General features: G+C 38.4%; 1 long non-coding RNA gene across 1 annotated transcript in view; it reads right to left on the bottom strand.

Moving 5' to 3' along the window:
* LOC135214993 (uncharacterized) overlaps nt 1–9138 on the bottom strand; it is a 266054-nt gene extending 256916 nt beyond the window's left edge. Inside the window, exon 1 of the long non-coding RNA XR_010314537.1 lies at nt 8917–9138. This is a non-coding gene — a long non-coding RNA (uncharacterized LOC135214993). The remainder of the gene's footprint in view (nt 1–8916) is intronic.
* Nucleotides 9139–14623: the final 5485 nt, after the last annotated feature.

The following is a 14623-nucleotide window of genomic DNA, read 5'->3' as shown; positions in this document are numbered from 1 at the left end:
TAAACATCATTATTACTGTATAAAAAAAATTGTGGGATGGGGATACTATTACCATTCAAATATACTGAATTTTTAATATATATTACTAATAACATATTTGCGTTACTATCATCATCAAACAAAATATTGTTGGATTATTATAATAATGGAAAAATCCATTCTTTTCAACATTCGATAGTATTTTAATGTTTTCATTACAACAAAAAAGGGAGAACAGATTTAATGAGAGAGAGAGAGAGAGAGAGAGAGAGAGAGAGAGAGAGAGAGAGAGAGATAGAGAGAGAAAAGAGAGAGAGAGAGAGAGAGAGACTTGCTACACAGGAAGCAGGTCGTAAAAATTTTTGTACGAACTCTACACCATCTTGAATGCAATAATATATTAATAATAATAATAATAATAATAATAATAATAATAATAATAATAATAATAATATATGGTGAAAAAAATCCACCTCGAATATATATATATATATATATATATATAGATATATATATATATATATATATATATATATATATATATGTGTGTGTGTGTGTGTGTGTGTGTGTGTGTGTGTGTGTGTCCTAAATATGTATATATATTTACACTTAGATTAAAGTGCATTTTTTCACCAATAAAAGTAATAACAATGATGATGATGATTGATGCTGATGATAACAGATCTGTTTCCGGATCATGAGATGCCCTACAACACACCATCCCCACCCCCTCCCTCTCCCCCAAGCACCCAGGGGCCATGTCACTACGATAACTTCATCACCTATACCTATCTACCTACTGGTCAAGGGGCAAATTCATTCCCGCTCTAACCCAAAACAGAACGGCACTTCTTCCCACAGGTGTAGAGAGTGACCTTTCGCAATGACCCCCCCCCCCCCCCCCCACCCCCCCCCCCCCCCCCCCCCCCCTAATGGTTCCCAAAGGTCAAACCTCATTAACCAAGGCGTCACGTGATCCTCCGTCTGTCTGTCGCTTGGCGTATAATCGTCCTCTGGGTCGTCATCATTAGCGTATCACTATTATCAGTTGTATAATTATAATAATTACCTACGTCATCATCACCGTCACGCAAGGTCTGAAGAGTTTGCAACTGACGGCTCGTATGAATGTTAATTTAAAATTGATCCGATTACGGACGCAATCCGACCTACGACATTGGACACCCCCACCCCCTCATGATAACCCCCACCCCCTTACTCATCCTTACGTCACGGGTATCCAAACGTGACCTCTTGACCCCTTCCTGCCGGCCTACGGTGACCTCCGAAAACCTCTCACGCCCAGAGATTACCACACGCTCTTCCGCCATCCGTCTCTGATACACAAAAACTAATCCATTTTAACGCTGACGGGGGGAAAAGAGAGAGAGAGAGAGAAGAGAGAGAGAGAGAGAGAGAGAGAGAGAGAGAGAAGGGTTTTGACGTTATCCATTTAACATTTCTCATACAAAAACAAATAATAGTATACCATATAACGCATCCATAAAATCATACCTGTGCTAAATTTTCCTTTAATCCGCCGCTTTTGAGAGAGAGAGAGAGAGAGAGAGAGAGAGAGAGAGAGAGAGAGAGAGAGAGAGAGAGAGAGAGAGAGAGAATTATAATTGCGACAACGGTACTTAGTTGAGCGATTAAATTCCCCTAAAAATTGGAAGCAGAAAACATCACTGTAATTACTGGTTTAATTATAAACTTTTTGAAATAAATAATCCTCTAAGAGATATAAAGGAGGCCAAGCGCTAGGACCTATGAGGTCATTAAGCGCTGAAAGGAAAACTGAGAGCAAGAGGTTTGAAAGGTGTAACAGGAGGAAAAGCGCAATGAAACACTGTTAGAGGAGGGTGGAAAGTAAGATGGAAGAGAGACTATGAACGGAGGTACAGTAAAATGAATGAAAAAGGTTGCAGCTAGGGGTCGATGGACGCTGCAAGGAACCTTAATTAAAGCCTACAGTGCACCGCGTGAGTTGCACTGACGGCGCTAAACCCCGCTACGGCGTCCGCCACGAGTGTTTACCTCTTTTGCGCGAGCAGTTACAGGCCGTGAGAGAGAGAGAGAGAGAGAGAGAGAGAGAGAGAGAGAGAGAGAGAGAGAGAGAGAGAGAGAGAGAAATACGAGATGAGTAATCATGACCTCTAGTTGCAACCAATTAACAAATCCAGCAACATCAGCAATTGCTGCAGCATCAGACGGGTCAAGTGGTTTCCTATCCATTACTGCACTGAATGCGTAAAAGGGATTGCCTCACGCACGTTTAAGCTTCGTTGCTTTGGATCAGACAACAGGAAATAAAAAAAAAAAAAGCTTTGTTTAAACAAAGAGCTATTCACCGTTTCCATGAGGCAGCAGGCTGCTCGTGAGAAAGAGATGTGGCGTTTGAATAGAGTTTATCAGTGGGGGAATAACGTGGCGTCTTGTAATCAAAGATCAAGCACTTGAAACGATTCATCATCGAAGACATCTGTAATCTACAATGGCTTCCGTTTTTTATTAGAATGTACACTGGGATCCTAGGCTGGGAAATCATTGATAACGCTCCCACGATTAGTAGGCTACGTTTGGTGTTGCAATGTCTTTGGACCTTTCATTTACAGTAAATCACAACTCCGAAAGATTTATGAAGAAGTTAGTGTAGGCAGGATATGAACATATAATAATGTAATGATTTTCCTGCATTTGGCGTTGCAACTTTGTAGGTATACAAGCCCTTAATGTTGATAGCAGAATCGATGACGCCAACTCGCATTCAGTAAACATTAGCCACCCCAATCTTAAAAAAAAAAAAAAAAAAAAAAAAAAAAAAAAAAAAAAAAAATTAAAAAAAAAAAAAAAAAAAAAAAAAAAAAAAAAAAAAAAAAAACACTGGCGACTTGCGCAAAGTCTGACATTGCTATACAAAATTTTAATGTGAAGTCGAAAGCCTACAAATATACAGCCAAACACTCGTGGAACGAGTAACTAACTAACCATTTCATTTAAATTTCAGGAGATATCTTGGTCGTCTGTAAGTTTCATTTAGTAGAACAGCCTGAACAGACTAATGAATGACAGAGTAAAATCAATTTGCGTTTACACTTATTGTCATTCCATCCATTTTTCCTAGGATAACAATGACAGCAAGAATATCATCTGTTAAACTATTAGCAGCTGTCTAGTACCGAAAGCCTGACATCTAGCTAAAGAAATAATTCTCTCTCTCTCTCTCTCTCTCTCTCTCTCTCTCTCTCTCTCTCTCTCTCTCTCTCTCTCTCTCTCTCTCTCTCTGTCCTTCACGCCTTGTCCCTTTGCTCACCTTTCCGGCTCAAGGTAAAAAAGAATGCAACGCCTCAAGCTACACTGGAGAATTTTTTAAGTACAATAGTCATCTCCGTTACCTCATACCGCATGGGAATGGTGTCAATAATACTAGGGGTCGGGAATTCTGCTTAGTATATGGAAAACTTCCAATATATCAATGGCGTACTGATAAAGCAAAAGGACTCGATCTCACGGGATGTGATTTCAGTTATATACAACTTTCAGTTTTATCGATTTTTTATATAATTTTTTTTTTCGGTTTTGAGTGACGTTTCAACACGAGACTTTCCCTTTTTTTTGTCTGTAAGCTGTGTAACATTATCATGACACAATTACGAATAATAATAATAATAATAATAATAATAATAATGGTATAAAAAATCCACAATTATATATCAAAATATATTTCTATGTACTATATAATATATAATTGTGGATTTTTTAACAATTTGTTCTTCACGAGACTGTGAATTTCTTAACAATAATAATAAAAATGGAGAAGAGAGGTATAAGATCAGGCCCTCAGAACCATATAGTGTGTCCAAAGAACAACAGACGAAAACAACATCTCACCCATATGCAGGAAGCACAATACGAAAGACGAGACCATAAACCACACAGCAAGCGAATGTCCGGCGCTTGCACAGAACCAGTACAAAAAGAGGCATGATTCAGTGGCAAAAGCCCTCCAATGGAGCCTGTGCAAGAAACGCCAGCTACCTTGCAGTAATGAGTGGTACGAGCACCAACCTGAGGGAGTGATAGAAAACGATCAAGCAAAGATCCTCTGGGACTATGGTATCAGAACAGATAGGGCGATACGTGCCAATAGACCAGACTTGACGCTGATTGACAAAATCGTGAAGAAAGTATCACTCATTGATGTCGCAGTAACATAGGACACCAGAATATATGAGAAAGAAAGAGAAAAAATTGATAAGTATCAAGACCTGAATATAGAAATAACACGGATATGGGATATGCCAGCGGAAATTGCTCCCATAATCATTGTAATACTAAACACGATCCCAAGATCCCTGAAAGGGCACCTAGTAAAACTAGATGCCGAAGTGGTTACTCGTGCAGAAGAGCTCGCTATTAGAAACAGCGCACATAATGAGAAAAGTGATGGACTCCTAAGGGGCAGGATGCAACCCGGAACCCCACACTGTAAATACCACCCAGTCGAATAGGATGACTGAGATAGAAAAAAACAAAATATATAATGAGTGGTTTACAGTTGGCCAAAAACGCAATGGATTACAAGATTTAGTAAGCATTCCAGTATTAAAAACAGGACTAAATCTCCTCATGAGAGCTGAAGAGTGGCCTCGGAAGATCAACGAAAGAATACCAAGTAAAAACTGCTAAAATGTATTGTTCGCACTTAGTATGAGAGGGAACGAAGGAGTGTGATAAAAATGAACACAGGTGAAAAGAGTAACTATATATGTGTTCTGTGGTGGTTTGACCGTGTAGTCTAAACCGGGATGGAGGAAGTTCAACAGAAATAATGAGGGAACCACACAGTGTGTCGAGTTAAGGGCGGGAAAGAAAGTGCAAAATAACCTCAGCAATTTTCAAGTAGCTCGAGACCAGGAGCAGGATGCATATGGCTTTAGAGAGAGAGAGAGAGAGGAGAGAGAGATGACGAGAGAGAGAGATACGAGAGAGAGAGAGAGAGAGAGAGAGAGAGAGAGAGAGAGAGGGTAATTCAGTAGTGTAGTGAGAATGTAACCCAGTCACTGCCAATGTTACTAAACACATTCGCTCTCTCTCTTCTTTGTGATTTAAGAGTGGGACCATGGGCAAAGGTTTGTGGGGGGGGGACCCGGGGGGGGGGGGCAATTCCAAGAACAAAGGGAATCATAAACTTTCCCAGGCAATTAACCCTTTGTTCAAATGTTTTTTTTTTTTTTTGGTGAAACCATTCTGAATACGCGCCACATAAAGTCAGACTTGACATATTTCTGTCGTCATTACCTCGAAATAAAAACCCACCAAATCCCTCAGTAAACAGACTGGTGTCGTAAAAGCGTGTGTGCGCGATAGCATTACTTGATGATCACCTATCCACGAACTGACCAGACCCAACGCAGTTCAACTTCACAGATCGAATGAACAGCGTTATAGCAAAGGTATACGCCACGACAAAGCTCTCCACTTCCTTACGGATGATAGCCTAACACTGAGGAGGAGGAGGAGGAGGAGGAGGTGGTGGTGGTGGTAGCAACAACGACATCTAGTTCCGGCGTCCTCAAAAATGTAAAGCATTCATTTTCCCTCTCAACCAGAGAAAACAAGTATTTAGGAGCGCTTGCAATCGTTAATGATTGGAAAAATAAATCTACTGGCGCAGCCCAACTCCTCTCTCTCTCTCTCTCTCTTCACGAGGATCTCCCCTCAACGGTAACCTTATCTCGCCCGATCTACCACCGTAATCTGCACCCGCCCTGACAAATGGGCACGAGATCTTATCTCATTTCCCCCTGTCGAAGCAATTCATCCTCCCTTTTAAATCCCTAAATGTGTCTATCCATCAGGGACAAAGTAGATTCGTCAGTTATCACTCAATTCACGAATAGAGGGGGATGAAGATGGGAAGATATTTCCCAAGACGTGAACGAAATCTGTTCGTCGTCGTCTTTTAATCCTCTGTCCGGTTACCATGACGACGATTCGTCAGTAATACAGAGCTTGGTATATAATGATACCAAGAGTAGTCATCATGGCATTTGTACTATCATCATCAATGCGTGAAATGTCGAATGAATGAATTCAATGATTCATTGTCTTAATCCTCCTCATTGTCATAGTAAGCACAAACGATATTTTTCTGCACAATAAATCAACGGGATTATCATGTTAAAAAATTTGGGAGGACGAAATACGTAAAGATAAAGAATAATCACAAGTTCCTTCTCTCTCTCTCTCTCTCTTTCTCTCTCTCTCTCTCTCTCGTTATACTCTATGAACCCAGCAGACGAGGAGAGGATATAATGGGGTTCGCACCCAAAAAAGGGGTACAGACACTAGCCACTGTCATTGGCGCTTCGCGGTAGGCGGTATTCTAGACAAAGGAAGAACACGATAAGGAATGTGGCGCCCCTCAGAACATCAATAGTTCACATCTCTTGGGAGGTATTTATTCATTCATCAAATACGAGACATTGTTAGGTCTAGATTTATATGTAGAAACTGTCCAACTGGGAGTTATGGGACAAACTAATCACATTTTCTTTGTTGTAAATATTACAACTTTAGGTCAAAAGTTTCAAAAAGTCTCTGTAGGTCTAATTACATCTTTACACCAAACTTTCTTTGGAACATATTATTCTACCTTTGCCCCATTATATTTACAATGAAACGTCAGACCAAAACAAAGGCAAATAAAAAAAAAGTAAAAAAAAAAATTATTTTCTGCTTGGAATTGCGTAATATGCCCAGAGATATTGTAGTCTAAAATTTCTAAGAACATGTCGCCTCAAATTTCAAATACCCCAGTATATATAATTTATCCAAGAGCACCATGATCATTGGATAACTTGCAGAAATCCCCAAAGAAAACGTTATACCATAAAATACTATGTAGTACAGCAATCTAGTTTTGATATGTCAGTCTATAATAATCTGCAACATTACTGAAAGCCGACTCATGATAATTATAAGTTTATTTCAAAGTAGTCCTTTTCTAATTTTTCTGAGTATGTTTATCAACGTGCTGCATCTCAATTTGTGCCAAATCACAAGGAAAAATGTATTTTCTAACTTATACAGAAAGGTTAATTTAGGTAGAGAAATTTAAGGTTCTGCTAATATCCTACACTGACATCTTAAGTTTAAGAATTCAGAATAAATGGGCTCCTGTATGGGATATATATTGTAGTACTCAAAAATGATGCTCATTGTTGGGAATGTTAAGAGTAACTCAACAAACTGAATTCATTTAAATGTGTATAGTTCATTTAGGTATGAAGTCCATTGCTGGGCGTTTGTCTGATGGTATGCATTAAAGAAGAGTGCTTATGTTCCCTTTATATATCTTAACAAGAATGCTGCTATTCTACTATCCTTGCTAACACAATAATCAAGCCAAGGAGAGTGAATGAAACGTGGCATAGAAAGTGTTTCTGACAGAGTTACTGAGATTAACCATTCAAACTTTCCAATGAAAATCAACCATCCATCTAGTAACTGATGGTCCATAACCTTCAACCTCCCAAATTCCAGGTACATAATTAAGTGCAATAAAGTTATAAGGAACAAAGTCCCCAAAGTCAGGTGGTATGCTACACCTAATTTTAAGATAGGATAAGGTAAGTTAGGTTAGAATGTACGGCCTGAATTGCCACTGTTACACTTTCTGGGTTAGCAAAAGTGGGCCTATGCTACCCTTACTATACCTTGTTTTTTTACATCTGTCCATCCGCCTGTGGTGTTTTCGCATGGTAACACTGCGTCCCGGGCTTTAAATAAGTACACTATGTGTAAGTTTTAGGTATTTAAAAGGATATCTGGGTGTACATTTGCAACTGAAAAGTGTTTTAATAAATTACTGTATGCTAATTACACTGTTAATATTTGAAATAGGATATTATTATCATTGTTGAATGTAACTATCTAAAGCCCGGGACGCAGTATTACCATACGCAAACACCACAGGCAGATGGACAGATGGAAAAAAACAGAGTAGGTATAGATAGGACACAACCACCTAGGTTGAGACAACCACAGACGTACCACTGCCATGATTCAGAGGCTGGAATTCCAATGCAAACACTGCATTTTACCTAACAGTACTTTGCCTTACTTTCTAAATGACACAAATAATCCAATATTAGTAAGGGATACAGTAGGGCCACGTGATACACAAGGCACCAATAGATTATGGATACCCCATGGCAGATTAGAGAGGATATGGCCAATTCTGGAGAACACAGCACCCACTAATAGGTTACAGACACGCTGCCCTGTGAGGCGCTTACCTAACGACATTTTAGAGACACAGTGCCCTTAGGATAGGTTAGGCTAGGCTACGTTAGATTAGGTTTGGACAGCATTCACCAACACTCTTTCTTGTAATAAGAAAATGACTTTTTCAAAGCAATACCCAATGCTCCACTATTGCTTATATTAATCCCTTCCTAACCTAACTTGGGATACCGTGCCCAGACCTGGTCAGGGAGGGGGAGGCACCTTCCCCCCCAGTCAATTCCCCCTCCCCCTCCCAAGTGCTCGGAGCCTAATTTCATCGTTCTCTAAACAATCCCCCAAGGACAGTGGGAATAAGTTATTGTCTTGAATTTGGCACAATAATCAATAATTTAGTTACTCCCATTACCCGAAAATATTAACTCGGAAAACGTAAAAATAATCTAGGCTATGAGTAGTCTTGTTTACGAAACCTTTACCTAAAGACTTAGGCTAACTTGATACCCTACGTCAAAATAAACAGCAATAATCGGGCAGGATAGTAACAAAAGCATAAAAGAAACCCACAAAAATATCTGAAACGCTGTCAATGAGGCCTATAAGATGGTATTAAATGTGTTAATTTTGTTAATTATGTTTCTTTAACATCAAGAAACTTCAACTACTAGGCCTAGGCTAAATACTCACTCAAACTTGAGCCGAGTTCCAAGGACATTGTTTGAGTATTGCGGAATAAATACCGATGGTAATTCATTTCCAAGGTAATTTACGTTCCTTACAACGTGTCGAACACGTAAAATGTCACGAAAAGCACCACTAAAATAGGATTTACCGAGAGCACAACACAGAAAAGCCATTTAAAGTTTATAAACTGACGAGTTACAACAAAGACTATGAGTTACACTACACGACTTCACCTTCGACGTTGGTATTATTTCAAAATTCAATGAACTTCTAAGTTCTAGTGTTGAATAGAAATGGAAAGACTATCTAAAATTAACCATGAATTGATTTTAAAAATATATCAATACTCATATCAGCGTCTGTTTTTTTTTTTTTACACTGAATTATCCATTCAACATCGAATGCTCGTTTCTTCCATAGACCCATAGAAAGTGACACGGTCATTCAGAAAAAACGAATCATTTTACAAAGGTTTTCTTCGTAGATTAATAAAAGCTTTACTTCACTGTCATTACTTACAAATGGCCTCCTCTCTCTCTCTCTCTCTCTCTCTCTCTCTCTCTCTCTCTCTCTCTCTCTCCATAACACATATATACACTTACATAATACAAACATGTATACAGTACATACACGCAATGTATTCAGTTTTAGTCATTTGTAGTGTTGCGTGAGAATATTGTGCTAACTTCGCATTCCCTTGACGAATGTTCTCTGGTTCACGCAGGTTTTCTGTAAGAGATCTTTTCATTGTGACTCTCTCTCTCTCTCTCTCTCTCTCTCTCTCTCTCTCTCTATCTCTCTCTCTCTCCTCTCTCTCTCTCTCTCTCTCTCTCTCTCTCTCTCTCTCTCTCTCTCTCTCCATATACACATATATACACTTACAAACATGTATATAGTACATACACGCAATGTATTCAGTTTTAGTCATTTGTAGGGTTGCGTGAGAATATTGTGCTAACTTCTCATTCCCTTGACGAATGTTCTCTGTTTCACGCAGGTTTTCTGTAAGAGATCTTTTCATTGTGAATCTCTCTCTCTCTCTCTCTCTCTCTCTCTCTCTCTCTCTCTCTCTCTCTCTCTCTCTCTCTCCAATTAAACATTTTGTAGTCGTACTAAAAGTACATCACTGTCAAACTACCTCATAAACGTAATCAATAATAAAGGCTTCAATTCCCACCTGTAGCCTAGTACTATCTACGCTCATTTTATCAACGTCGTTACGGTATCAACATAACGAAAAGGTCAGCATTAATAATAGCGTATAATCAATATTTATATAAAAAAAAATAACTACAGAGGCGAAGTGCAACATTCAAAAGCAGAATAACTCACGATTAGAAAAAATAACATAGTTTAAACTTGATATAGTCTGGAGCCAAGAAAACGGCAGGTATCAATTCGATTTTATGGCAAAAAAAAAAAAAAACTCTGGGAAAAAAAACCAGTTCCAGTTATGTATATCAAAGATCCGTTATAACTCCAGGACAGAAGCACAATTTGCCGAGAGAGAGAGAGAGAGAATATGAAATAGCTTGGAGGAAAATTATTTCGGTAAGTCTAACATCTTGATTATGCAATAACAAACATATTAATGAACTAGACCTACCTACTCATATCACATTACAAGTAATAAAAAAAATCGCTTTCGTGTAAATTCAATATACTATATAAGTTCTTAAATACTACATTTTACCCATATCAAACCTATATAAGACATCACAACCGCCAGGTCCTTAAATGTATGAATTATTTAAAAGGTTTATCTTCCCATAAGGTATGGGTGTCATACAGCCAAGCCGACGCAGGTCTGCCGTGAGCCAAACTCGGGAAGGAAGCCGTCGAACAACTTCAGCAGCGTAGGTTAAAGCAGACATTGACCCGGAACTCGCAGCCCAAGGGTCAGGTAAAGCATATTATGAGATGACTTCAGGACATCACATCATGAAAGGTTCTACGGAAATAATTATATAGGCGCTGTCTCACGAAGGTGTCGTGGTTATCCCAGACTTTTTAAAAAGCTCCTCGCTTTCTACGGGGATTCTTTCTGATGTCCACATTCGTATTTTATCAGTTTGGCGCGTTGACAGAATAGCTGAAATTTAAATAGCTCTACGTATTATTATTCATAATATTCCATTGGATTTTGTCATACCTTGCATTAGAAAGTAGATATTCATTATTGTCATTAATCCCGCCCAACAAGTCGTACTACTTCAAGAAATTGTCCAAAATCGCAAGACTCAGAGATTTCAAATAGAAAAGATGTTTAATCTATTAACTTAGATAAGCATATATGCATAATGTACACACGTAAGAACTAACGTAGTACATCCGCAAACGCATACGAGACCAATATTGCATGCATTGTGACACCTGTGAGCCTGGAAAACGAAATTCACAAAGCACGAAGCAACATTCCACGAAACAAAGAAAGCATTACTGCATTATCACCTCCATTATTCTTTTCGAAAACAACATGGCATAAAGCGAAACTCAACAGGAAGCAATTAAAATAAAAGAATAAAAACCAAGAACGAAAAACCACAGAGGAAAAGAAAACCGAAGATCTACTGCGCGGTTCAGAAAAGAAACCATCTGCCGTGATAACTTTTGTGGGGTTTTCTCACGAACTGTTGACTTTTGAGGCAAACTTCGTCGGGCTGGAAAAACTAATGAGTCTAGGTATTCGCAGATCGCACGGATCCTGTTCATTGTAAAAAGCGGTTACTTTAATGACAATGAAACGTGCACAACTATAGTTTCTCCCAAGAGAGATCTTTCGTTAACAACAAACTGATATCATCACCTGTTGTGGGACTAAAAATGAATGTCCTGTCGATGTGATATATTCTTTTCAAATCCGAGTAACTAAATTTGTGTCTTCGTCTGATATACAACTCTGACGTTACTACTTTTGCTTTCAATGTCCTTTCTCACTCCCAAGATATTATTTTCTGGTGGCTGTTCCCTTGAGGAGAAAACCAGTCTTTTTCCTTTTCTTCTTCTTCTTCTTAAGGTGCCCGTTGGCATCGCGGCTGGTTCTAGGGAATGACTAAGCCGGCCCTAGGCTAAAATTGAGAATTCAGAGAATTCGGCAACGATTTTATCGCTCGTCTTACAATACACAAAACTGTACAGCAATGGCATTCTATTAGTTTTTGGTATAAAGAAGAACGTATATATATGAACACCGTGTGCCTTGAATCTGTGAATTAGCTATCCCGTGTACTAGCATCCGGTTTGCGAAGTACAAGTGTATATATATAGATATATATATATATATATATATATATATATATATATATATATATATATATATATATATATATATATATATATATATATATATATATATCAAAACAAGGTTCTGAATACAGAATTATCTATCTATATTTACCTATAAGAGAGACTTATACCTCCTTCCCAAACTCTGCTGAAGCAGCTGAATGCGGAAGACGCCTTGACCTTCCAACGTCCTACGAGAATTAATGCAAGGGACTCACGAAGGAGACTTATAGCTGTTTGGCGGTAGTCGTGGCTAAGCAGAGGCTAGCCAACGTCCGAAGAATGGCTTGCAGGGCTCCTTATGGCTTCTGTTAGCGGTCAGCGCTAGAACACAGTAGTATCCTTCGGAACTTCCTCCTTATACGCACCACGTTTCCCAAATCGGGTTGATGAATATGTAAACACCACGACGTGAAACCCTGTTTATGTATACGTACCTGCTCAGATTAACTTTTTGTATTCATTTATTGTTATGGGAGACCTCTACTACAGTTGAAGATACGACTAGATGAAAATATACAGTTACGAATTAAAACTGTACGTGGAAAATTTCATGAGCACTGAACCAAGTTTTCTTCGAAATAGATGAAAGGATATAGCGTATCTTAAACCATGGACCCTGGTATAAGCATTCCATTGCTGAAGTTTTTAATTTAAAAAAAATTAACTGAAACCCGAATATGCAAATAAATGAAACAAGCTAAGGAAAAAATTAAGTCTAAAAACGAATAAACGTCCAGTGGAAAACTTATGGAAACCGTAGTTCACGAACAAACGTGGAAACATTTGACACAACTCAACATTATAGCCTACCTGATGATCATACAACGAACAGAAAAGAAAAAAACATTCAAATGAGTCCATATTGTGTGCATTTATAAATAAAGTAAAAATTATAGCAAATGGAAAATGAGGCATCCTGTTTATGCTCGACCTAAGTGCAGCATTTGATACAGTTGACCACAATCTGCTGCTTGAAGACCTGAAAGCAGTATAGGCATTGAAGATGATGTACACAAATGGTACTATAATAGCTACTTAGAAAACAAGGTTACAGTGGTTATATCAAATGTGAAACCAGAAAGGAAAGACCTAATGGAAGGAGTGTCCCAAGGCAGCGTTTTGGGTCCGCTGGTATTTGGCATTTACACAATTGAACTATCTAAAATTCTAAATACGCTCAAGGTTAAGAAATACAATGTATGCTGACGATATTCGGTTCTATTTGCCCGTCGAAAAGGTAGACGACGCCATTAGTCAAATTGATGCAATAATGAGATATAAAAAAATGGTTGTTGGCGAAGAAATTGAAACTTGATGAGTGTATGTTATTTGGATCTGATGACAATGGACTATGAAAATATGAACACTTCAAAAGAATAACTGTAAGTTCATTAACAATATTGTAGCAGCAATGAGGAACTTAGTTGTGTTTATTGATAATAAATTGTCAATGAAGAACCATATATTGCAAATGGTAAAAACCGGTAACCATCACATTAGAAACATTGCATATATTAGAAAATGCCTAAACGAAGTTACTCTGGAAACAGTAATTTGCAACCAAATACTTTCGAGGCTTGACTACTGCAACGTTATAAACTATGGTCTCCCCAACTACCTACAAAGAAAATTGTAAGGAGTACAATAGAGAAACCAGGTTAATAAAAGGCCTATTTTCAAGTGATAGAATAACCCCAGTACTAATTGAGCTACACTAGCTCCCAGTAAAAACAAGAATATAAAATAGTTCTTACAGTCTTCAAATTACGAATATGGTGAACCAACATACTTGAGAAAGTGCTTAAGCTTCTTTAGACCTGAAATGAATACATATTGTAATCAGACATGCAAGTGAAGCATATAGGTTATTTGAACCTAGAACAAATTGTAAGTCAGGCAAGAGTATGATGGTTTACGTTGCATGGAACCAGTGGTTATTCACCAAACCACGTCGAGAGTGAACTTCTATCACCAGAAATACATCTCTGACCCCTCAATGGAATGGCCGAGAATCGAACTCGTGAACACCGAGGTGGCAGGACAAGACCAAACCGATCATGCCACTGAGGCGCTGTAAGTCAGGCAAGAGAGCATTTGTACATTGTGCACCAAACCTATACAACAAAATACCGCCTGAAGAGAAAATCATACAAGAAGAAAGCAAATTTCAAAAAGAACTAAAGATTCTCCTATTTTGCAGGAGCTATAATACTGACGAGAAAACACCAACAGACAACATAAGAAGCATCTTATTTTGAAAGCGTACAAGGGCCTGCGAGAGGGAATCATCCCTGTACATAAAACCAAACAAAGTGCACATATTCCAGAACATATTCTGGTTGGAGAGCCCAAAGACAACTTAGGAAATGGGACTACGGTACCTGTAGAATTACCGTATAAAGAAAGAGAGAAAGAGATTCTG

The sequence above is a fragment of the Macrobrachium nipponense genome, chromosome 46 (genome assembly GCF_015104395.2).
Source record: "Macrobrachium nipponense isolate FS-2020 chromosome 46, ASM1510439v2, whole genome shotgun sequence".
Lineage (NCBI taxonomy): Eukaryota > Metazoa > Arthropoda > Malacostraca > Decapoda > Palaemonidae > Macrobrachium > Macrobrachium nipponense.
The sequence above is the reverse complement of the archived record's forward strand: the minus strand, read 5'-3'. Positions and strand labels throughout refer to the sequence as shown.